The sequence below is a fragment of the Phyllobates terribilis genome, unplaced genomic scaffold, assembly GCF_046119375.1.
Source record: "Phyllobates terribilis strain yellow unplaced genomic scaffold, ASM4611937v1 Scaffold_1__5_contigs__length_1240528914, whole genome shotgun sequence".
Classification (NCBI taxonomy): domain Eukaryota; kingdom Metazoa; phylum Chordata; class Amphibia; order Anura; family Dendrobatidae; genus Phyllobates; species Phyllobates terribilis.
In genome coordinates this window covers 879,833,599-879,859,974 of record NW_027362761.1, presented here as the reverse complement: position 1 = coordinate 879,859,974, position 26,376 = coordinate 879,833,599, and the positions used below count along the sequence as shown (strand labels likewise).

General features: G+C 46.5%; 1 long non-coding RNA gene across 1 annotated transcript; it reads right to left on the bottom strand.

The window, feature by feature from the left end:
* Window positions 1-4,840: 4,840 nt before the first annotated feature.
* On the bottom strand, window positions 4,841-26,175 carry LOC141171770 (uncharacterized). Its single transcript, XR_012252372.1, has 3 exons — window positions 26,086-26,175; window positions 6,311-6,442; window positions 4,841-5,451 (listed from the first exon to the last, which is right to left on the bottom strand). It is a non-coding gene; the product is annotated as an uncharacterized lncRNA (long non-coding RNA).
* Between the last annotated feature and the right edge of the window lie 201 nt (window positions 26,176-26,376).

The following is a 26,376-nucleotide window of genomic DNA, read 5'->3' as shown; positions in this document are numbered from 1 at the left end:
GGCTATACACACTAACGGCAGCTTGCCGCGCTTCACCGATCTTATGGCGCCGGCACACCTTAAGCTCTAACTGGGCTCCCTGAATCTAGCTAGCAGGAGCCTCGTGCTCCACTGCTGAACTATTAACTGAGTTCTCTAGACTGGACTGAGCTCCACTGCAGACTGACCTCTCTTAGGCTTCTCTACTGCTGGAACTCTTCAGAGGAACTGAACTGCCTAGCTCCACCTTCCCTATTTATATCCCTAACGGGCTTCCTCTGCTAGTCTGAGGTGGAGGGTGGAGATGTGTGAATGTTTATGGGGGCCTCTTGTGGAGGATTCCATCAATGCACTCTTCTAGGATCTGTGATACCAAGCGCAGCGGGGCGTCACAGATGCTATTGAAGACGAGGTTAGGTTGCGCCTTCCTGGACAGAGACGGAGTACTGGAAGCACGTCAACAACTGCATCCTCAACCACAACTCTGCCTCTGACCACAAGTCGTAGTGGCTCTTCAGGTCACATGGGCTCTAAGCCTTGCTTAGCCTGGGCATTTTTTCAGATCGATAAGGATGACCTAACTCGTGTTATCTGTAATATTTGTCACCAAAAGCAAAGTAGAGGCCAAAAGATCCAGAGATGGAGTACTTCATGCATGAACCGTCACATGGATATGAAACATAAGTTGCAGTGGGGAGCTCACTGTGCTACAATGCGGCCTAGCGGGCCGGGCCAACCACCGTCTGCCCCATCTTGTGCATCCGCGGCCTCTTCATCCTTTGTGACTGGGGGGACAGCAGTCACACATGTTTTTGGCTGCAGACCTGCCACCTCTTTACCCGCAACAGCCAGTTTGATTGGCAGGTCGTCAGTTCCTTTGGAAGTGGAAACACCTGCTGGTGTTGAGAGCTCTCCGACATCGAGAGCACCACCTTTGGATCAAGGCAACCTAACATGTCCGCCTGCATCTTCCTCAGAGACCGGCAGTTTGCTGGGGACACCCTACTCAACCCCGTCTAAGCACAACAGCCAGCCCTCGGTCCCTCAGATGTGGACAAGTGAAAGACCATTTCCTCCTAGCCATGACAAAGCTAAGAGGTTGAATTTCACCATCTGCAAGCTGTTGGCTACAGAAATGCTGCCTTTCCGACTGGTGGACACAGAGGATTTTCGAGACCTTATGTCCGTCGCAGTGCCCCAGTACCAGATGCCCAGTCGGCACTACTTCTCAAAGAAAGGTGTGCCTGCGCTCCACCAGCATGTCGCACACAACATCACCGCTTCTTTGAGAAACTCTGTGTGTGACAGGGTGCATTTCACCACAGACACTTGGGCAAGTAGGCATGGACAGGGGCGTTACATGTCGCTGACTGGGCACTGGGTAACTATGGTGACAGCAGGACAAGGGGCTGCTGTCCAAGTCTTACCGTCCCACGAGTTGTGCGTCAATCCTCTTTATCTCGAAGTTCCTCCACTGCTTCTGCCTCCTCAACCTCCTCTCGGTCCTCCACCTGCACCCAAAGCCTGTCTGGTAATGCCACCTGCTTTCTAACTGCGCAGAAGGAATCCTGCACACCTCCTTACTATGCTGGCAGCAGGGTTCAACGGCATCAGTGTTTACTTTGAAATGTCTGGGAAATGTGAGTCACACAGCTGAGGAGTTGTGGTCAGCTCTGGAGACCCAGTTTCATGAATGGTTGTCTCCACTGGACCTGCAACCAGGGAAGGCTGTGTGCGACAATGCTGCAAACCTGGGTGCGGCCCTTAGCCGGGGCAATGTCACACAGGTGTCTTATATGGCTCACGTGTTGAACCTGGTTGTCCATCAATTTTTAGCCCACTATCCCGGACTAGATGGCCTTCTGCAGAGGGCACGGTCGCTGTGTGCTCACTTCCGCCGTTCGCATCCCGCAGCTCAATGACTTACATCTCTACAGAAGTGGTTGGGCCTGCCAGTTCACCGGCTGAAATGCGATGTGCCAACACGGTGGAATTCAACTCTGCACATGTTGCAGCGACTGTGGCAGCACCGACAAGCCCTGGTGCAATACGTTCTGACGTATAGCCTGGGCCAACGAGATCCAGAGGTGGGGCAAATCACGCTGCAGGAGTGGTCTCAGATCAGGGACCTATGAAGTTGACGCGCCCCCTGGGCCGTGGGGTACCCGGAGCCGGGCCGGTAGACGCTGGGGATTGTAGTCACTGTGGCGGTGACCCGGTCCGTGACCCAGGGCGGTCAATCCAAGGGTAATTTGTATATATGGATTTTATAATGTCCGACTACGCCACCTGTGGAGTGCGGCCAAAGGGGCCGCCGCTGCGGAACAGTCCTCTGAAGCTGGTGGTTTTGCAGCAATGGTATTATTACTCCCCACAGGAAGAGTGTAGCTTCAGGGCAGTGTGGGTGGATGATGGTGGTTGTAATTCAGGGAGTCAGTAATGAACACAGAGTCCGTGTGATGCAGTCCCAAGATCTTTACTCACAGTTGTTGCAGTCCAGATTACAGGTACCAGAGCAATCTCCCCGTCGTGCTGTGCGTACTCAGTGAGGGGCTCAGTCCACCCCCAGATAGCTCCGGAGTACTTAGCAGGACCCCCTTCTGTGTGTCCTTTCTCTGGCCTTCTCCCTGCACCTCACACCCAGTGACACTTCTATCCGGTATCCTCGGGCCTTGGCGGGCGACGTGTGTTCCGTCCCCTGGGTCCTATGTGGCTACCTTCTTAATGAGACTGGTGTGGACTTTAGCCTGCAGTACATGAAATGCTGCAGCCTCCGGTTTCTAGTGAGCCTTGCTGTTTCTCCGCTAGTTGAGGGACCGGTTCCCCTTATTTGGCCTGACCCCTCTACGTCCTGGTGGCAGCGGGCGTACGGGTAGCCATCTGCATGGCCCGTACCCCTAGGGTCCCTTCGGTTCCTGGAGCCTTCCTGCTCCCACTCCTCTCTTCTCTCATTCAGTCCTGGGCCTCCCAGGCTAGGCCCGCCTCCGGAGCAGAGCTCATGCAGAGCCTCTGCTTCTGTCACTACTCCTCCTCTGACTGGCTTGCTCTTTCTAAGATGGCTTCCTATTTATACTCTCCCTGTCATGTGCTCCCCTAAGCTGCTCCCCTAAGCACCCACTACATAGGACCCTCCCACCAGCTAGGGACCTGGGACTGTGCGAGGTTGGGGGGAGAGGGCAGAGGAAGGAAGCATGATTCTTACCTCGCTACCAACACAACAAGGACTTGGTCCTCCTGGATGCGCAAGACACATGAGTGCCTTCTTGCTGCACTACCTGCAACATGACCCTCGGATTGTCAGAATTCGAAGTAATCCCGACTACTGGGTTGCCACACTCTTAGATCCCCGGTACAAAAGTAAATTTTCCAAAATAATTCCTGCCATAGAAAGGGATTCACGTATGCAGGAGTATCTGCAGACGCTGTTGCAGAATCTTACATGTGCTTTTCCACAAAACACCAGTGGTGCACGTAGTGAATCTCACAGTTCTAACTTGCCAACCGTGGGACTGACGAGTCTTCATCAATCAAACCGTAACAGTAACACAGTATCTGCTGGTAACAGCAATTTTGTGGAATCGTCTCACCACTTTTTTAGACCATCCTTTGCAAGGCCACAGGAGACAAGAAGTCTGACACATAGTCAACGCCTAGAGAGGATGGTACAGGAGCATCTCCAAGTAAACATCGAAGCCATGACTGTGTCACTGGACCCTTGCTCATTTTGGGATTCCAATCTGGAAAAATGGCCGGAGCTCGCCACTCACGCCTTGGAGATCTTGTTATGCCCTGCAGCCAGCGTTCTCTCTGAACGTGTGTTCAGCGCTGCTGGTGGTGTGCTGACAGATAAGCGCACGCGGCTGTCCACTGAGAATATAGACAGACTCACGTTCATAAAGATGAACAAATCATGGATTCGCAAGGACTTTTCTACCCCTGTGTCATCCTGGGGAGACTAAAAGCTTGAGGATTTGGTAAAATCACCTCACCAACCGTTTTAAGCAACTGTGGGGCAATTGATGCCACTTAACCCTAGAGCGCATGACCATAAAAATCTACACTTTCACATACCTGGGGCCTTTTAGGCCTGTGTGCAAATAACATGGAATAACTCAAACTCAAATGATAAACAACTATATACATGAAGAATACCTAGAGTTTCAAAATTCTAACTAAAGTAATCTTGCAGAAAATAGAAAACAATTAACAGGGCGGGCCTGCGAGGTCCCAGGTATGCGTTCTAGGGTTAAGTGGTGTCTGTGCCACAATTTTGGGAAAAAATGGAGACTCTTTTTGGAGTCCCCTTGCTGTGTCTTACGTGACGTTGGCATCGTCAATTTCAGGTGGGTTCGGAATCTCCCCCCCCCCCCTTTTAACTGTAAGAAACTACATACACTATGGCTTGGGGTAACACAGATGATTGAATCTGAAGAGCTGTTTACTCAGAGGTCTGCTCCAAAGCTTCAGTGTCTGCTAGTCAGCGTAGAATTTTTAACTGCATCTAGCCTAGGCAATACTTTGGGCATAGTAGCCCAGCTGCGAAGCAAGCTGCTCCGCCTGTGTATCTAATAAGAATTTTTCAATGCATCTAGCCTAGGCAGACTGTGGGGAACCCCAACCAAACCCAGACGCTCAGCCCCCCTACCGCCCCCCTTTCCTTGACAATACAATAATGTAACTCTTACAACTGGATGGGTGAGGATCGGTCACAGCTTTATTAACTCTTTATACTCATTCCATTAGAAAGGCATTTTATTTCTAAAATAATTCAGCTTGTTGCAGCATGCCCTGGGTCTCCACACCGGCAAGTTGGCCAACAAGTGTAACTCTCCAACATGTCCTTTCTATTTCCAGGCCACGGAGGATCCTGCGTACTCGTATGCAGGACTCTAACCCCCATCCATCACTCTTGCTTGTTCCACTCCGTCCTGGAGTCCTGACAGGAATATGTCCAGTCCAATATCCATTAAGTGAACACCGTCGGGCCGTATGAGGCCTGCTTTATCTCCTTCCAGTCGTCGGTGTTTTATCACTACACCACCTCTGTCTCTTCTAAATTTTGCCATCCAAATATTTATTACCCGCCTTGTCTGTTCGATGGCCGGGATGTCTCGCGCACCTTGCCATACCGCTATCGGCACAATCTCTGACCATACTATAGTTAGTTTTGTGAAAAATTCTCTGAAGCGCTCAGTGTCTAGTTTCATTATTGCCATTAGTTATGCGCTCTTGTGATGACCTAGGTCGTTTCCCCGGGCCTGTATAACTAAGATGACCGGATCTCTTGCCTCTCTCCCTACCTTGATTACCTCCATTAGTACCTGTGGCCATAGCAGGCGTCTAATACGTCTCCAGTTGAAATATGTGTTATGAAACTCTAATTTCCTCCCGCCTGGGCGGACTTTCGCCCTTTTTTCTGCCCAATATATATATAAGAGTGGCCTATCACCCACACTGTTGGCTTAGCGTCACCTGTAAAAGAAACAAACCACGTTAGGATAACAAGTCCGGTCTTATGTATCTCGCCAAACACGTGGATCGCCATCTCCCTATCCTCTGAACTTCCGTTTCTGACAGTCCTGCTCTTGCTGCTTCCGTGGCCACGCCTATGCGTAATGAGTGTGTCCCGTAATCTTTGGGGTGGTTCCCTGCCGATGTTATGCATTTATTAAATATAGCTTGGAACTGGTATCTTGATAATGGCGCTCCATCAATGTGTGATAGGAAGAAATTACTTTGTGATCTGATGGTTATATATGTTTTTACTATTGTTACCCGACTCAGTGTACCGTTTGTGGGTTGTAGAAGTAGCCAAGTGCCCCTGCCCGCTGGAACTGTTTTCGATTGGCGTATGTGTAGACGTATTGCATTATTGGCTATGACTACGTCCTGGTGTAATAAGCCTCCACTGGTGGTAATTTTGGATTGAGGGACTAATTCGCTTATGCATAGCGCCCCGAAGAAGGCGATCGCAAATGCAGTAGACAGTAGTGTTGCTTCAAATTGTGAGTGTCATGTTAATGGTGTTAGGGATATGATGTGAGAAATCAGTTTTAGTGACATGGGACAGGACGTCTACACTCCTGACTTGGCTGACCCCTTTTCCACCCTTTTATGGATTGTCTGATGATGAATCTCTTTGTCACATCTCCCCAATTCAGTAGTTGGAAGTGAAATGCTACTCAGGTCAGACACCGCTGCGCTGACACCCCTGATATGCTCCTCATCATTAGCTGTTGGAGAAATTCTATGGTGACTTGTAATCTGGCTTGTTCACATTGGTCAACCCGTCTGCCTGCTACTAGTCGAGTCCACTCTTCCCATGACTTACCGTATGCTTGCCACGTCGACGGGGCAACTGACGCTCTGATTAATGGCATCAACTATTCGCCAATAGATCCCATAGGGAGGGTGGGCAACTGTTGCCCGATGGGTGGGCGTTGGGGAAGAGCTCTGTGAAAATCTGCCAATAAAATTGTGATAAAGCGTTAGCAGCAGCTTTAGACCCCTGAGCATCGTGGCTAGCGCGGACCCACACAATGTATTTTAGGCACAGGAATGCTAGCCGGCGTAGTAGGCCTAGCACTGGGAGAGACGATGATGCCATCTTATTAATGCAGTGCACTAGGCTGGTGTTTTTTGTTATGAAGCGTATATTTTTGCTAGCCAGGCGCGCGCCCCATATTTCTATTGCTACCACTATTGGGAAGAAAAATTATTTTCAGGGCTAGATGCAGCTAAAAATTATTATTAATTTCAAAGCTAGTGGAGCTTGGTATAGATGGCCTAATACAATGAGTACCACACACTGCTACAAGCTCAAATATTTTTTCAGAGCTAGATGCAGATAAAAATTATATTGAATTTGCAACCTGGTGGAGGTTAGTATAGATGGACTAATAGAACAAGTCTCACACACTGCTACAAGCCGAAATATTTTTTCAGAGCTAGATGCAGAAAAAAATTATATTGAATTTGCAACCTGATGGAGGTTAGTATAGATGGACTAATAGAACAAGTCCCACACACTGCTACAAGCCGAAATATTTTTTCAGAGCTAGATGCAGATAAAAATTATATTGAATTTGCAACCTGGTGGAGGTTAGTATAGATGGACTAATAGAACAAGTCTCACACACTGCTACAAGCCGAAATATTTTTTCAGAGCTAGATGCAGAAAAAAATTATATTGAATTTGCAACCTGATGGAGGTTAGTATAGATGGACTAATAGAACAAGTCCCACACACTGCTACAAGCCGAAATATTTTTTCAGAGCTAGATGCAGATGAAAATTATATTGAATTTGCAACCTGGTGGAGGTTAGTATAGATGGACTAATAGAACAAGTCTCACACACTGCTACAAGCCGAAATATTTTTTCAGAGGTAGATGCAGAAAAAAATTATATTGAATTTGCAACCTGGTGGAGGTTAGTATAGATGGACTAATAGAACAAGTCCCACACACTGCTACAAGCCGAAGCCCAAATATTTTTTTCAGAGCTAGATGCAGATAAAAATTATATTGAATTTGCAACCTGGTGGAGGTTAGTATAGATGGACTAATAGAACAAGTCTCACACACTGCTACAAGCCGAAATATTTTTTCAGAGCTAGATGCAGAAAAAAATTATATTGAATTTGCAACCTGGAGGAGGTTAGTATAGATGGACTAATAGAACAAGTCCCACACACTGCTACAAGCCCAAATATTTTTTCAGAGCTAGATGCAGATAAAAATTATATTGAATTTGCAACCTGGTGGAGGTTAGTATAGATGGACTAATAGAACAAGTCACACACACTGCTACAAGCCAAAATATTTTTTCAGAGCTAGATGCAGATAAAAATTATATTGAATTTGCAACCTGGTGGAGGTTAGTATTGATGGACTAATAGAATGATGCTATGCCCAAAAGGTTTTACTTCACTAGGTGCAGTAAAAAAAATTGTATTCTATACACAGGTGGTGTAGCTTGCAACACAGATAGGCTGCTCCACTGACTAACACACACTGCAAGAGGACAAAAAGGATTTGCTTTGCTAGATTTAGCCAAAAGCTGTGAAAAAAACTTGCACAGCACTGGCACAGACCTGCCTGGCAAAAAGTGATAGGAACTGATGTAACCTAGCCCTGAAAAGGACTGCAATTACAATTAGTCTTTACTCCCAACCTATCTATTTAAGAGCACAGACCTGCCTGATAAAAGTGATAGGAACTGATGTAACCTAGCCCTGAAAAGGACTGCAATTACAATTAGTCTTTACTCCCAACCTATCTATTTAAGAGCACAGACCTGCCTGATAAAAGTGATAGGAACTGATGTAACCTAGTCCTTAAAAGGACTGCAATCACAACTATTCCCTACTCCCAAGCTATCTGTAGATTTGTGCAAAAATTGGCTTGAAATTAACAAAGTATAGCGCACACAGCAACAGCGGTGCCGTCTAACACGCAGCTGCAGCAGTGAGAAAATGGTGGCGACGGGGAAAATGGCTGGGTCTTATAGGGCAAGGACATGTGACATACACTGCCAATGACACATGCCCTTGCTTGTGTGAAAAAAAGCAGTTCGCTCCGTGTGTGCGCTGCTGATAGGCTGACAGATTGCACCTCCCCACTCTAAATGCGGGAAAGAGAAAAAAAATGGAGATCTTCATTATTTCTGCAGAGATCCATCCCCTGCCCCTCCCCCTGCCCCGCTGTACACTCAAACTGCGTATTAACATTAATTTTCAGCATTACTGAGAAAAAATCCAGTTATGATTTAGGTGCACGAACAGTTATCGAACATAACCTCGAACAGCCGAATTTTTTTCAAATTGTTCGTGTTCGCCGAACGGCTCAAACACCGCCCAAAACAGCTCGAATTTGAGATTGGCGAACAGTTCGAGTCGAACACCGCTCATCTCTATTACCGAGAAAATGTTGCATGTGTGCTTTAATTGACCCGGTGAAGCGAGTGCCCCCCAGCGTGATGAATAGTGCTACCTTACACATCTTAGGCTGACAAATCAGCTCCGATGATGTAATCCTAATTACAGTTGCATCACCTACTTTTATAAATGCTCTCTATATATGCTATACAGCTTCTGACTAACTGGAAGTAACAGGTAATGGTCACAAGTTTTAATGCAAGTCTATGAGAACCTCGTTTTGGCTCTCATAGACTTACATTGAGAAGTGACCTCTGGCTCGTCCAACAAACACTGGAGCGATCCGGCAGGTCATGAACTGCAGAAGATGACCGAAGCTGGAGCGGTGCTGATAACATAAGATGGCAGTTGTTAAATATATTACTAAGGGCCGGGAACTTACATCAGTGACACCACCCCACCTGTGAAATAAAAAAAAAATGCTGGAGTGATGCTTTAAAAGGAAGTAAGATATCCTAAGCTTTGAGTATTGTCCTCAATGACTGCTGTATCAGTGAAGCAAAATGTAATGCGGCTTCTCAGTCACATCTGATGTTTTTTTATTTACAGTACTTACGGTACTGTATGTATTTGTGAAAGAACAACAGAGAAGATTGCTTTTAACAGTCAAATTTAAAATCTGTGCAGTGAGTCCCTTCCTAGGGTTTTGCTTGCTACCTTCCCATGTTGTACTGCTGTAGAAATACAGTATAAGGGATTGAATGACTTAGTAATTAGTGATGGGCGAGCACTAAAATGCTCGGGTGCTCGATGCTCGGGTCGAGCACATTGGATTATTCGGGTGCTCGACCAGAGCAACGAGCCCAATGTAAGTCTATGGGGAACTCAAGCATTTTTCAGGCGGTTCCCCCCGGTGGTCTGCAGAGGGCCTAAAAATTGCCCAAATCGAAGGGACAATGCTTACAATGACATGGGAACAGCATGGGGAAGACCCGTGGAAGCATTTCTGACTCCCAGGTCACTTCTGTCAACAACGTTGTCAGAGGTATTACGCCACTTTTACGGACGCACCCCAATATCATTTTGAAAATTTGGACGCACCCCAATACCCCTTTGAAGAGACTTAGAGAAGGGCCGCCTGAAAACAATGTTCCCATTATTAGGAACTAGGTCTCCCATTGTGTTTGCCTATGCAGTGAATGCAAGGGTTGCCAAAAATTTGGAGGCACTCCAATGCCCCTTGGAAGAGACGTGGAGGTCAGAGGGCCTCCTGAAAACAATGTTCCCATTAATAGGAAGTGGGTCTCCCATTGTGTTTGCCTATGCAGTGAATGCAAGGGTTGCCAAAAATTTGGAGGCACTCAAATGCCCCTTGGAAGAGACATGGAGGTCAGCGGGCCTCCTGAAAACAATGTTCCCATTATTAGGAAGTGGTTCTCCCAATGTGTTTGCCTGTGCAGTAAATGCAAGGGTTGCCAAAAATTTGGAGGCACTCCAATGCCCCTTGGAAGAGACGTGGAGGTCAGAGGGCCTCCTGAAAGCAATGTTCCCATTATTAGAAAGTGGGTCTCCCATAGTGTTTGCCTATGCAGTGAATGCAAGGGTTGCCAAAAATTTAGAGGCACTCCAATGCCCCTTGGAAGAGACGTGGAGGTCAGAGGGCCTCCTGAAAGCAATGTTCCCATTATTAGGAAGTGGGTCTCCCATAGTGTTTGCCTATGCAGTGAATGCAAGGGTTGCCAAAAATTTGTAGGCACTCCAATGCTCCTTGGAAGAGACGTGGAGGAGGGCCTCATAAAAAATGTTCCCATTAGAAAGGAGAGGGTCTCCTATACTTGTAATGCCCATGCACTACGTGTATGAGCTGACAAACATTTACCCGTGGGGGGTATACATGAACATACTGTATAGAATTTTTTTTTTACGGGCATCATAAACACCCTTTAAAAAAATTATGTGGGTGTTGAATCACGGACCACGGTCACCCTGGTGATATGGTGGTGGAGGATGAGGATGAGGAGAAGGAGGAGGATAAGAGCAAATAGCCCAAATCAGGAAGCGCATATACATGTGTGGGTATGAAGAGGTGCATGGGAATACAAAAAAAAGACACTGGATTTGAGTTTATGTTACGCTGCTATCATTCGGTGGTGTTGAGAAGTCTGGCCCAATCCAACCCTTGTTCATTTTTATAAGAGTCAGCCTGTCAGCATTTTCAGTTGACAGGCGGATGCGCTTATCAGTTATAATTCCACCAGCGGCACTAAAAACCCGCTCTGATAAAATGCTAGCGGCAGAGCACGCCAGGACCTCCAAAGCGTAGAGCCAGTTCATTCCACGTATCCAGCTTGGATACACAATAATTATAAGGCACAGAGGAATCACGGAGGACGTTGGTACGGTCAGCAAGGTACTCCCTCAGCATCTTCCCAAACTTTGCACTCCTTGTGAGAGTACTCCGCGCATCAGGGCCTGTGCGATGGGAGGGGCTGAGAAAATTCTCCCAGAACTTTGACGGTGTTCCCCTGCCTCTGCTAGATTGAAGTTGTGTCTCTCTCGCCTGTACTCCTTGCTTGTCTAACAAACTGTGACCTCTGCCGCCAGCCTTTTCAGATGGGAATTTTTTTACTAGTTCCACAACAAGGGCCTTCTGGTACTGCCCCATTTTTGTAGACCAGTCCGCCTCAGCAATAAGAGATATAAAGCTCTCCTTGTAGTGTGGGTCTAGAAGTGTCACCAACCAGTAATGACGGTCACCCAAAATTTTGAGAACGCGAGGGTCATGGGAAAGGCAGCGTAACATAAACTCAGCCATGCATGCGAGACTGCTAACAGGCAAGACTGACCATGCTCTCCTCCTCCTCCTCCTCTCTGTCCTCTGGCCATCCACGCTGAACAGACGGTATGACAGTTGTGCAGGTAGTACCGTCTATAGTGCATGAAACTAGCTCCTGTTCTTCCTCCTCCTCCTCCTCTTCCTCATTGTCACCCAATCCACGTTGGGATGAGATGAGGCTGGGCTGTGTGTAATCACCCTGTATTGTTCCTTGTTCTATCTCATCGTGCTCTGCCAGCAATGCATCCTCTTTGATTGTGAGCAGAGAGCATTTCAGAAGACAGAGAAGCAGGATTGTGACGCTAATTATGGCGTCATCTACACTCACCATCTTGGTGGAGTCCTCAAAGTTTTGGAGGATTGTACATATGTCTGACATCCATGTCCACTCCTGAGGTCTTATGTGTGGAGTCTGAACATAATACCAACGTCCTTGTTGCTGCTGGTACTCAACAACTGCCCTCTTCTGCTCACAAATCCTTCCCAACATCTGCAGTGTAGAGTTCCAATGCGTGGGGACATCACACACCAGTCTGTGACCCGGAAGCTGCAAACACTGCTGAAACATGGCAAGGGCAACGGAAGCTGTAGCTGTGACTTTCTAAAATGGGCACACAGGCGGCGTACTTTAACAAGCAGATCCGGCAGCTCCGGGTAGGATTTGAGAAACCGCTAAACCACGAGGTTAAGCACATGGGCTAGGCATAGTACGTGTGTGAGCTCGCCTCGCCTGAGAGCCGCCAGCAGGTTCCGGCCATTGTCACACACGACCATGCCTGGCTGTAGGTTCAGTGGTGTGAGCCACAGATCTGCCTGCTCTTGGCGTCGGGAGGACGTGTTCCGTCCCAAGGTCCGACTGGGTCCCGGCTTCCACTATGTTAACCCAGTGTGCCATCAGTGTGCCATCCCTGCCCACAAGCACTTGTCCGTGTTTAGGTGAACTTTCCCGGTAACTGCGTTGTTGAGGGCGCGGCTAATGTTTTGGGACACGTGCTTGTGTAATGCGGGCACACAGGGAGAAATAGTGGCAGCTGGGTACCGAGTACCGAGGGACGGCCGCCGCCATAATGTTGTGGAATGCTTCCGTCTCCACGAGCCTAAAAGGCAACATTTCGAGTGCTAGCAGTCGTGAAATGTGGGAATTTAGTAGTGTGGCCTGTGGGGCATTGGCTGTGTATTTGCGCTTGCGTTCCAAGGACTGGGGTATGGACAACTGAATGCTGCGCTGGGACAAGGACGTGAACATGCTTCCTGATGCCGCTACTTGAGAATGCGCAACGACAGGTGCAGGTCAGAAGGCATCTTCACATGCACCATGGACAGGGGATTTGCTTGCATGCACAACAGCGGAAGAAGCAATGGTGCCACCCGCAGACACTGCTCCTGGAGCCTGGGGTTCGGCCCACAAAGTCAGGTGCTTTGCTGCCATGTGCCTGATCATGCTGGTGGTGGTCAGGCAACGGTTGCCTGCCTTCTGTCTGCGGCCACAACACTGCTTCTGACTGCCTGTTGGGGTGCTCGGTCTCCCTCCCCCTGTGTGCTGCTATCCTCGCTCTGCATGTCCTCCTGCCAGGTTGGGTCAGTTACTATATCATCCACCACCTCGTCTTCCATTTCCGCACCCTGGTCCTCCTCCTGACTTTCTGGCAATTGTGTCTCATCATTGTCCACCTCTTGTGACACTTTCCCATCATAGCCTTCGTGTGACCGTGGCTGTTCAAATATTTGGGCATCGCTACATGCGATCTCCTCTTGCTCCGCTTCACGTGGACCGGGAGAGACCCCCGAATCTATAAAAGGAAAAGTGAACAGCTCTTCAGAGTGTCAAAGTGTGGGATCAGTTGTCTCCGGGCACTCGACATGGTGGGAGGAAGGAGGATCAAGGTGAGGAATATGCAGTACAGACTCACGGCTACTGAGACTTGACCATGTGGAAGACAGGGTGGTGGTGGTGGTGGTGGCTAAGTGACTGGAAGCATTATCCGCTATCCAACCAACAACCTTTTGACACTGCTCTGGGTTCAATAGTGGTGTGCTGCGGTTCCCTAGGAATTGGGACAGGAAGGTAGGGCGAGAAGATGTGGGTGTGTGTCACAATTTCAGCTTGCCCACGGCCTCGGCCTCTGCATGCACCATGACCATCACCATCACGTCCAGTTCCCCATCCCTTGTCACGCGCCTTGCCCATTTTAAATGGAGGACAATATCTTCCACGCTCACTACAAATGGCTGAATTTTAAGCAAAGTTATATATAATCTGTGTGACAGACAAACCACAGTTTTAAATACCTGACCTGTACGTAACTATTTTGAACAGCAAACCGGTGCCAAAAACTTTGCTGACACACTGAAAAAGATTTGAATGGAGGACAAAAATGGCAGTATTTTCAGCACAATTATATGTGATCTGTGTGACGGAGAAACCACAATTTTAAATACCTGACCTGTAGGTAATAGAGATGAGCGGTGTTCGACTAGAACTGTTCGCCAATGTCAAATTCGAGCTGTTTTTGGCGGTGTTCGAGTCGTTCGACGAACGCGAACGATTTGCAAAAAATTCGGCTGTTCGAGGTTATGTTCGATAACTGTTCGTGCACCAAAAGCGTGTCCTGCATGTCTGGCGCTATTTAGAGCACCAATCATGCAGGGATTGTCTGCCACTCACTGTATTGCCACAGCCATGGTGGTTGTGGCATTACAGTGGTTGCCCAAATCGATGGGAACAGTGCTCACAGTGAAACATGAAAAGCCGGCAATTCAGCAGCGGCATACACCGGTACCCGACAATTTAGAACTGAAAGAATAAAGCATCACACATAGATTAGATAGATAGAAACATGTCAGTCACATATATAAGAAGTACAGTGACAGTGTTGGTTACTGTACTTGTCATTTAGTGTTAAAGGATTTATTAAAAAAAATATTAGTGTTTTCATGCACCGTCTCTTTAAAAAAGCCGGCCTGCAATTCAGCATCGGTACCCGACAATTTATAACAGAAAGAATAGAGCATCACACATAGATTAGATAGATAGAAACCTGTCAGTCACATATATAATAAGTACAGTGATAGTGTTGATTACTGTACTTGTCATTTAGTGTTAAAATAAAGGATTTATTAAAAAAAAAATTGGCGTGGGGTTCCCCGTAATTTTAGTCTCTAGCGGAGGTTAAGCAGACGGCTGGGGCAGATGTTTGAAGCCTGGGAAGGGGGTAATACCCACGGAGCTTCCCAGGCTACTAATATCAGCCCCCAGCTGAATACCTAGCCTTTACTAGCTATTAAAATGGGAGAACCCAAAAAAAATGACGTGGGGTCCCCCCTATTTTAATAGCTAGCAAAGGCTAGGCAGACAGCTGGGGGCTGATATTAATATCCCAGGAAGGGTGCCATGAATATTGGCCCCCTCCCAGGCTAGAAACACCAGCCGTCAGCCGCCCCAGAAATGGAGCATCCATAGGATGCGCCAATTCTGGCACTTAGCCTCGCTCTTCCCACTGCCCTGTAGTGGTGGCAGTGGGGTAATAGGGCTGGGGTTGATGTCAGCTTATAATGCCAGCTGACATCAAGCCCAGGTTAGTAATGGAGAGGCGTCTATAAGACACCCCCATTACTAACCCCATAGTCAAAGTTAAAAAAAAACCACAAACACCCAGAATAAAGTCCTTTCATTGAAATAAAGACACAATTCTTTATTGTTCTAAATTAAACCATACTTACCATCGCGCCCATTCCAGCTGAAGCCAACGATCTCTTGCAATAAAAGAAAAATAATAAAGCAACATCATACTTACCTTTCCATGGTTCCCACGACAGCTTCAGCTCTGCTACATTCACATGACAGGCTGGACCGCAGCAGAACGCTGCCATCCAGCTTGCCATGCGGCAGACACTGAGAAGCGCAGGCATGCTTGCGCTCCTCAGTGTCTGGCTGTGACAGCATCCAGATGAGCCGAGTTCATGTCCAATGAACTCAGCTTACCTCATGCATGTCACTGACAGCGTGGGAAAATTCTCCTGCGCATGCGGTGAGTGCAGGAGAATTTTCCCAGCTGTCAGTGACGTGCATGAGGTGAGCTCATGTCCTATGAACTCAGCTCACCTCATGCACGTCACTGACAGCGTGGGAAAATTCTCAGCGCTCAGCGCTTGAGCAGGAGAATTCTCCCAAGCTGGGATGGCATTGAGATGACAGGCTGAATCACAGCTGAGCGCTGCCATTCAGCATGCCATCCTTCATAGACACTGCAGAGCAAACCGAACCCGAACACTACGGGGGTGTCTCAACACTAGTAGGTAACTATTTTGAACAGCAAACCGTTGTCAAAAACTTTGCTGACACACTGAAAAAAAATTTGAATGGAGGCCAAAAATGGCAGTATTTTAAGTGCAATTATATGTGATCCGTGTGACGGACAAACCACAGTAGTAAATAGCTGGATTTTTAGCGCTGTAATATGGAAAGGACCTGGCTGTATTCTGCAGTGCCAAAAAGCAAATGGCGCAGAAAAACGGTGTTCTCTGGATTGCTTTTTAAGCAAATAATGAGGATTAAGATCCAAAAAAAATTATTCCTGGCCCCTGAGACCTGGGCTTTTGTCTAGAAATGTCTAACAGCAGCAGAAGGCAGAACTGGAATGGAGCCTCTTGTGCTATATGCACTTCAGTCTGTTACATACACTTCCTGCCTGCCTATATACACTGCCGGCCTGATATCTCTGCAGATGGATTAGTCCTCAGAAGAACTGTTTGTTAAGATGGATATGTGTAATGTACTTGTTTTCTCCCTACACTACCTAATACACAACCAAATCTCTCCCTAGCTCAGCAGCACCTCTCCATACACTGCCTGATTGCGGAGTAGACTGACGAGCACAGAGGCGCCAGGTATGATATAAACCTGATGACGCTGTGTGGCCAGCCAATCACTGTAATGCCACACCCAACATGACTGCGGCATTACAGTGAATGGCAGGCCATCCCTGCATGTTCATTAGCGCTCTAAAGAGCGCCAAACATGCAGGGAGGGGACCCGAGCATCCACCCAAGCATCTCACAAGTACTCGGCGAGCTCCAAGCATCTCGAGTACTGAGATGCTCGAACGAGTACTGAGTACTTGCGAGTATGCTCGCTCATCACTATTAGTAATATAAATCAGTTTCCCAACTGGCAGGAGAAGCTTCCCTCCCTGTAATATTAGTCAGTGTGCTAATAAAGTTTAAAATACACAAAGGAGCGGAGTTTGATGCATCTTATACAGTGTTCAGGTGTCAATTAATATTGACACCGGTCGCAAGGCAGAGAATATCCCCATATGTTCTGCTTCTGACAGGACTAATGGAAAACAGATTTACATTCTAAATTATCACTTTTCAATTTGTTATAAAAACTAAGATCTTCATCATATTTTACTTTAACTCGTCGAAAAACTGATTCAAGTAATTATGCTCCCTGATGAATTGTGAAAATATATTGAGCCAAACTAGATCTTGTAACATATTGAGTCAGTGCTTGTTTAATTACATTTGTTAACCAACCGGTAACATGAAGATAGACCCATCTGCCAACATTAGAATACAGTTTGGTATAGACCATTCAGGGAAAAAACTATTTCAGACACCAAGTTATTCAGCCGTTTCCAGAAATGCAGCATTGATGACACAACCATATTTTTTACTTTTAAATATATTAACTTATGCTGCTAAGATTACAAATTAGTTCACAACATGCAATCATCTACAGACACAAAATCGTTCATTATTATACACAACTCTGCTCAAAGATGATAGGTCAGGGAAAAGTGAGCACATTGGCACAAGGGTACCTAAAAGGTTTTTCAACCAGAAACTTTTGGATGAGCTCCTGGTTCTCTCCGAGCTTTGTGGTCTGTTTGAGTGGTCATTATATTTAATTGTACTATATATAAGGGGGTGTCCATGCCTGTAGTTGTAATACTGCAAAGTGTTAGAGCTCTTCAATAAAAGTATACAGTACCATATAGTATTGCGATTTTAAAAGGAATCTTTCACTAGGTTTGTGCTATTTAATCTGAAAGCAGCATAATGTAGGGGCAGAGAACCTGATTACAGGGATATGTCACTTATTAGTCTGTGTACTGTACAGTAGTAGTGTTGAGAAAATTTGTTCGGCGAATGTTCGAAAGTTTCAAATTCGGCACAAATATGGCACATTCGGATTCTTGATCGCAAAGGCGAGCAAATTTTCTTAAAATCAGAAAAGTTAGATGAATTTGTGTGGGAAAGCGAATATAGGGCAACCACAGCGTTTTGAACAGGTTTGTTAGCATAGTACAAGTATATGATGAGCAGTGACATGTGCCAGGTGAGTGTGGGGGCTGTGGAGAGCTTAGAACAGGTCAGATCAGCGGTGCACTGTATTTTTGTTTTTTTTTCCTGTGGGCGGTAACTTTAACTGAGGAAAGCGCAGCCAGCCAATCATAGCGCAGGAAGCATCTACACTGTCCAGACATAAGGGTTTCTGCAATTGGCTGCAGAAATCACATGTCCTCTCAATGTAAAAAGCTGCCATGTTCCCTCAGCACCATTATATTCATGTCACTGCTGGAGACAGACGCAGCTCAGTGTTCTCCTGTGTAATGAGAGATATTAGCTAGATAGATGGGCGCTTGTGTGGTAGTGAGATAGTGTAGATAATTCCTGGCCTGTGTACCTCTGCAACCGTTGATGCAGCACATTTTTGGTGTTCTTGTGCAAGTACTGAGATTCTGACAAAAATAGAGGGCCCAAGCCATACAATAGTGCTGTGCACCGCTGGCATAGAGCTCCATGTCTCAGTATACCCTGAATCTTTTTCTGCACTTGATAATGTGATCAAGCAAGTGCAGTGCACCTTTTCATTTAGTGGGGTTGAAATTGTGCTCTGCACAGTCTGCAGAGCTTCTTACTGCAGAGCACTAAATCTGTTGTTTTTTTTCTGCTGCTATTGTGATACTGAAAGCTGTGTGCACTAAAGTTTTTTTTAGTGTCAGATGCTATTTTAGTGGAGTTGAACTTCAGGTGGTTTCAGAGTAAAAAAATACATTTTTTGTCTTGCTACGCCCAGTCAAAAGAATATTTTTTCCTGTGCCAAAAGTCATACAGTGCAATAAGCCAGTTACTACGTCAGTGGCGGTCAAATTCAGCTTGTATGCACAGTCAAACTTATATATATTTTTGGTTGGTAGGCAGAGTCCACCAAAGGTTTTTTACTGTGGCAAAGTTGATCCAGTCTTCTAAAAGACAAATCCTATTTTAGTGGCCTTGTCCTGGTTTCACAGTAAAAAAAATAAAACTTCTCTTACTAGAGCCAGTCCAAAAAATATTTTTTCCTGTGCCAAAAGACATACAGCGCTATAAGCCAGCTACTATGTCAGTGGCGGTCAAAGTCAGCTGGACGCAGAGCTTATGCAGAGTAACCCAAAAATATTTTTTGTTCTGTGTAAAGTGATACAGCTGGCTATATCTGAGTTTAAAATATTTTGGAGCATATAATCGGCCATACTGGCCTCTTCCACATTCAAAAAAAACAAATTCTTCTGTTCCTAAAGTAATACAGCAGGGGACATCTCAGTTTGAAATTGTTTGGAGAATATCTCATAGGTTTTATCTGCCTCATGCACACATATCTTACCTTGTCATTTAGTGTCGCTGAAATTCAGGTGTGTGCTGAACTATTGCACAGGAAAAAAAATATTTTTCTTTAGTTATTTGCGGGCTCCTACCACTGTATCTGACCAACATGAGTGGGAAAAAGAGAGGGCGTGGTGGAAGGGGGAATAGGCTTGGTATTCAAGGTGTACGTGGGGTATGTGGTAATGTTAGTGAAAGCACTAGTGAACCAATACAAACAGGTCCTATCCAAAGACAACTGACAACTTATGTTAGTGGACGGCCTACTGCACTCCCTTCCTTTGGCAGCTGCACAGCGATACGCCTTGTTGATAAGGCATAGAAAGAGCAGGTGCTCCAGTGGATGGCAAGCTCTGCTTCCAGTGCCCTCTCCTCTTCTTCCTCCACCTCAACATCACACTCAGTACAGTCCACAGAGGTGGCACCCCAATTACCCTTGCTTCCCCCCGCGTCACAACTGGCCAACTGCACAACTGACTGTAGCGAACCACAGATGGGCGTGTAATGTGTAGAACTCTTCACCCATTCTACACCATGGGCATCAGAAGTGTACTCCAAACAGTCACAGAGTCAAGGGGAGGAAAGCATCTGCACCGATGCCCAAAATTTTTTTAGCTTGGATTCAGGCAGGAGGAAGTAGGGTCCAAGCAGGCTCCTGACCCTTGTCACCAGACTTTAACCGCAGGGAAGGGAGGTGATCAAGATGAGACTCAGATACCTGAGGCTTATACGGACTGTACTGTGCTGTCAGGGCAACAAGAGTAGAGGAGTCACTCTGACGGTGAGGAATGGGATAACACATTGGATGATGACGAGGTTGAAGATCCTACTTGGTGTGAACCCAGAGTCACAAAACCGAGTAGCTCATCTGAGGAGGTGGAGGAGGAAGACGAGGAGGCTACATTGCGCCCTACGGCGCAGACACAGATTGATGCAAGCACGAGGAGCACTGCATCCTTAGCCACAATCATGGCTGTGGCCAGCAGCGGTCACAGGTCTGCAGCTCGCAGGGGAAGAAAGGGTTGCCAAGCATGGGCCTTGGATGAGCAAACTCACGTTATCTGCAAACTTTGCGATAAAAAACTCAGTAGAGGGAAAAACTGTAATAATTGGACAACATTCTTTATGCTGGGAATCTTACCGCGTTGAAATGCGGACCAGTGCACCTCAACAACCATCAGCTGCCCGATCAAATGCATCCACTGCTTCTTTCTCCTTCTCTGTTACCGTGCCAAGTATTGTCATGCAGGTCTTCAATCGCAGAAACTCCGGTTCTTTACCTGCTCCAGTCAGGCTAAGTGACAGCCCGTCAGCTGTAACGGAAGCGGACACAACTGCTGTGTTTGTTTCACAAAGCACATGGCATGTTTTTCAATCCACCGTAACATCTGCACCTCACTCACGCTCCACCAGTTTCCGGTTCACCATACTCCGCCCTCTCTCACCAACCATAGCCAGTCCTCGGTCCCACAGTTGTGGTCATGTAAAAGATTGTTTCATCCTATGCATGACAAAGCTAAGATGTTGAACACCATCTCCAATCTGTTGGCCACGGGAATCCTGTCTTTCCGCCTGGTAGATACAGACAGTGTCCGAAAACTGATGGCCGTCGCAGTCCCCCAGTACCAGTTGCCCAGTCGCCATTACTTCTCTAAGAAAGCTGTCCCTCCTTGTCTAAATCTACGTGTGCCAGGGTGCATTTCACCACAGACACCTGGAAAAGTAAGCATGGCCAAGGGCGTTACATCTCTCTGACTGGGCACTGGGTGACTCTGGTGGCTGTGGGGCCAGGCGGGGAAGGGGCTGCTACACAAATCATGGAATCCCCAAGGCTTGCAGAAGAAACCTCTGTATTTCCCACTTCCTCCGCTGCTTCTGCATCCTCCACCTCCTCTAGGGCCTCCACCTGTGCACTCAACCTCTGCCTTAACGAGACAAGCGTTCCAAGGCTGCGGAGAGAATACACACCACCTCTGTACTGCACAGTCAGGGCTCACCGTAATCAGGCAGTCTTCAAATTAATATGCATTGGAGATCGCAGTCATACAGGTGCAGAGTTGTGGGCAGCTCTCCAGGCTCAGTTTGAGCAATTGCTGTCTCCGCTGAACCTAGAACCAGGGAAGGCCGTGTGTGATAACGGTGCGAACCTGTTAGCGGCCCAAGGCCGAGGCAATCTCGCACACGTGCCTTGCATGGCTCAAGTGCTCAACCTGGTGGCACAGCGATTTCTCCGCCACTATCCTGGCCTGGATGAGCTGCTTCACAAAGTACGGAAGCTGTGTGCTCACTTACGCCGTTCGCACCCCTCATGTCATTGATTGGATCAATACAGAGGTCTTTGTCCGTGCCAGTTAACAGGTTGATCTGTGATGTGCCGACGTGGTGGAATTCCACTCTGCACATGTTGCAGCAACTGTGCCAGCAGCAACGAGCTCTGACGCAGTATGTCATGACGTATAGCTTGGGGAAACGCAGTACGGACTTGGGGAATATCACATTTGCGAAGTGAGAACAGATTAAGGACCTCTGTACCCTTCTGCACGGTTTTGAAATGGCTACTAAACTGGTTAGCACTGATGATGCCGTCATCAGCATCACTATTCCAGTCATATACATGCTGGAGCAAACTTTGAATAACCTGTGGCAGGAGATGGTGGCCCTAGAAGAAGAGGAGGATGCGGAAGGGATACCAATGTCTCAAATTTCTCAAGCTGGATGCCAAGTGACAGTGGATTACAGCGATTGAGGGGGTTTGGTGACACCAGGCAAACTGTTAGTGAAGGTGCAAAAGCCGCGGAACTAATGGAGGAGGAAGAGGTGATGGACAAGCAGCTGTCAGAGGATGAAGAAGATAATCATCCCCTCTCATTTGGATGTGTTTGGCAGGCGGGGATGGAGGAAACAAGCATCAGTGTTACGCAGCCCACAATACAGCCTGGCTTCGGACCTCCTGGAAGAGCCCCACATATGAGTGCCTTTTTGATGCACTATCTGCAACATGATCCCCGTATAGTTAGGATTCGAAATAATGCTGACTACTGGGTTGCCACTCTGTTAGATCCACGTTATAAGAGTCAATTTTGCCAGATGCTTCCCGCCCAGGAAAGGGACCCACTTATGTTGGAGTATCGAAACAAGCTTTTAAGCAACCTTAATAGAGGTTTTCCCTAAGATAACAGTGAGGCACACAGTGTGCATCGCAGCTGTAGTCTTTCAACCTCCGGCACGTCAGTTCGTCAACGCCGAAACATTAGCAGCAGCAGAGTAAGTGGCAGAAGCAATTTCAGGGAGTCCTTTCACACATTTTTTGCACCAGCTCGTGCACCAGCACAACAGAGTAAAGTCTGACACGTGGTGAACGACTGGAGAGGATGGTGCAGGAGTATCTAGAGTTCAATATCAATATCATCAGGGAGGGTTTGGACCCTTTTACATTTTGGTCTTCAAAAATGGATGAATGCCCTGAGCTCGCCTCTCACGCCTTGGAGGTTTTATCATGCCTGTCAGCCAGCTTTCTCTCTGAACGTGTCTTCAGCGCTGCTGGTAGTGTCTTGACGGATAAGTGCACCCGGCTGTCCCCTGAAAGTGTAGACCGCCTAACTTTCATCAAGATGAACAAGTCATGGATCTCCAAGGACTTTTGCACCCCAATTGCAGACTTTACAGAGTAGGCGATGTTGTCGTTTTGAGGGTGCTGCGTTGATCTCTTGAAATTACAGTCTGTGATATGGCTTCTGTGCCTGCCCTTGCTGCTGCAGGTTTTAGGCCCTAATTTTGGGAAATGTGGAGAATTCTGATTGTGTCTCCATCCATTGGGTTGGCTGTAGTGGGACAGGTTTGGGTCTGCGTTAAACTACTTGTAGTCTGATGACATTTACGCCACTTCGGTGGTGTTAGGCCCTCATTTAGGGCAATGTGAACACTCCTGGTTAGGTCTCCATCTCCTGAGTTGGCTGTACTGGAAGAGGTGTAGGTCTTATTTACACTATTTCTACAGTAATGAAATTGATGCCACTTTGCTGGCATCTGCCACTAATTTTTTTTAAATGTGGGGAATCCTGATTGGGTCTCCATCTATTGGGTTGGCTGTAGTGGAACCTTCCTGTTCTGCAGTCTAAGTTGTGTAAGGTTGCGTACAAGTCCTTGCTGCACTCCTGATACAGACTCTGCCTGCTGCACTCCTGATACAGACTCTGCCTACTGCATTCTGATACAGATTCTGCCTGCTGAACTCCTGATACAGACTCTGCCTGCTGCACTCCTGATACAGACTCTGCCTGCCGCACTCATGATACAGACTCTGCCTGCTCCACTCCTGATACAGACTCTGCCTGCTCCACTCCTGATACAGACCCTGCTTGCTCCACTCCTGATACAGACTCTGCCTGCTCCACTCCTGATACAGACCCTGCTTGCTGCACTCCTGATACAGACTCTGCCTGCTGCACTCCTGATACAGACTCTGCCTGCTCCACTCCTGATACAGACTCTGCCTGCTCCACTCCTGATACAGACTCTGCCTGCTCCACTCCTGATACAGACCCTGCTTGCTCCACTCCTGATACAGACTCTGCCTGCTCCACTCCTGATACAGACTCTGCCTGCTCCACTCCTGATACAGACTCTGCCTGCTGCACTCCTGATACAGACTCTGCCTGCTGCACTCCTGATACAGACTCTGCCTGCTGCACTCCTGATACAGACTCTGCTTGCTGCACTCCTGATACAGACTCTGCCTTCTGCACTCTGATACAGACTCTGCCTGCTGCAGATGAATAAATGTCGCTGTCACAGTAATAATAATTATAGTACTTGTACTCTGGGTCAGTTGATGGCACTTCCCTGGTGTCTACACCTAATTTGATGTGTTTTGGCAGCTTTTGGTTCCGTTTCTATGTGTTGTATATGCATTTTTTGGTCCCCCCATTGACTCCTATGGGATTCGGAAATGTTCGACGAACATTCGGCGAATAAATTCGGCAAATATCAATTTGCTCGGTGAACTTTTCCGAACCGAACATTGAAATGTTCGCTCATGCCTATACAGTAGTTTCAAAACAGTGTTTTATCAGCAGTAGATTATCAATGCGGACTAGGGGTCTCGTGCAAGCCAGTCCAGCTAATCTGTGTAACCCCGCACCCACCATTGAATGAAGCAGCCCCTTAAGTGACACATAGCTGAAATCAAATTCTTTGCCCCTACATCATGCTGGTCTCAGATTACACAGCAAAAACCTGCTGAGAGATTGCCTTTAATAGCATAGTTTGATGAGCGGTATATACAAAATCTACTGTGTTTGGTACACATTCAGGACAGGATTGGGCAGAATGTATGAAGTTCTTCCTGCCGACGCGTGTTAAATCCCGCAGCTGTTAAAGGCACATGATGACTGATTAAATCAGTCATCATGTGCGGCGAAAGATGTTAGTGTGTTGCCCAAAAGCAGGGACATGATCCTTGATGTAATTATATGTCAAAGGTTGTGAAGGGGTTAAAAATCCTTCCCTAACTACACCATCTAACTGTTTTTCTTTTCCTTTTTTTCCACTTCCTTTTTGATGATACTTTGTTTGAGTATCCCAGCATGCAAACAAAAGAAAGAAAAACAGAGTAGTTAGGGAAGGATAGAGACATTTTAATTCCAGTATAGTAGAAATAGTTTAGATTGCAGCACTAAATAGATAGGGATTTAGGGTGAAAATTACTTTGGACAACCCCTTAAAGAAGATATACATTGCAGACTATGACAACATCAGGTCATTTCTAAACTTAGTTTTACTGCAACAGCTATAAACTTTTAAAAAATCTAATTTCTGTATAGTTATGATACTCTGTAGTCAAGCATAATAGAAAGGAAGTGATCATTACAGCCGTTCATGTCACTGCGTGGGAAAAAATAAACACGTTCCCTCAAACAACAACATGACTTGTTATTAAAGACAGCACGCCACTAATGCTATTGACCTTACAGGATAAAAAATAGGAAGCATCGAGATATGGTTCAAATGGTCACATGGTTTACATGTACTGGTTTCTCATTACATTACAAAGAACATCTTTGAAATTTGGATGAAATAGTGTTATGTTTTGGTGCCATGAATGGAACATACAAACACATAATTGAATGGCTTTGATATTTGAGCTAATTTCTCTTTACATTGAAGCTATTCATGTTCATTATAGCTACTTTTCCCTTATAACTCTGCACCTGTGTGTCTTTCTTCTAGATTTCTACATCCTGATGAATGTTAAGTGCATCTAAATCAAATATACAGTGCAGAAAATACCTGATAAATATACTTAGGAGCTCCCTTGGAAGATACTATTCCTCTTTTATACTGCAACTCTGAATGTCACAAAGTGATTGTTTTTAAAAAGACAAGCAGCCTCATGAAGGCGGCACGGTATTGTGAAATGTGTATTACTACAGTGTGTATTGCCTTTAATCTCATTATTCATTTTTGGAGTTGTATAAGACATTGATTTGTTCGGCCAATTATCAAATTGGGTCATTAAGGAACCGTCATTTCCAATTTTTGATTGCTGAACCTTTTCTTCTTCCTGAGATTAGTCGCTGCCAGAGATGTCTGGTAGTGCTTCTTTCATAGAATGGTTCTGTGTATGGTAGAGATTGCCAACAGCCATCTCAAATGAATGGGGGGTTAAAGGGGTTGTCCACTACTCAGACAACCCCTTCTCAATCCCTGTTTTCCCCCCAGTAAAATAATAACTTATACTCACCACTGGTGCCATTCCAGCGGTGTTGGCACTGGATGTCCTGGAGCTCACAATCAGAGCAGGCTTCACTCTCCCCTCCTTCGCACAAATCAAGACATCCGGAGAAATTGAGAGAGCAGCTGCAGCTCTCACTTCCTCCAGATATCATTTAGTAGCTGCAACCACCAATTGTTTATTACAAGCCGATTGGACACTCGTAACTGGTAACGTTGAGCGTCATGAGGCTTCAGGGGTGCGGTTTATAGAGATAAATGAACTAAGCTATTAAATTTTATAAATTTAATCCAACAATTA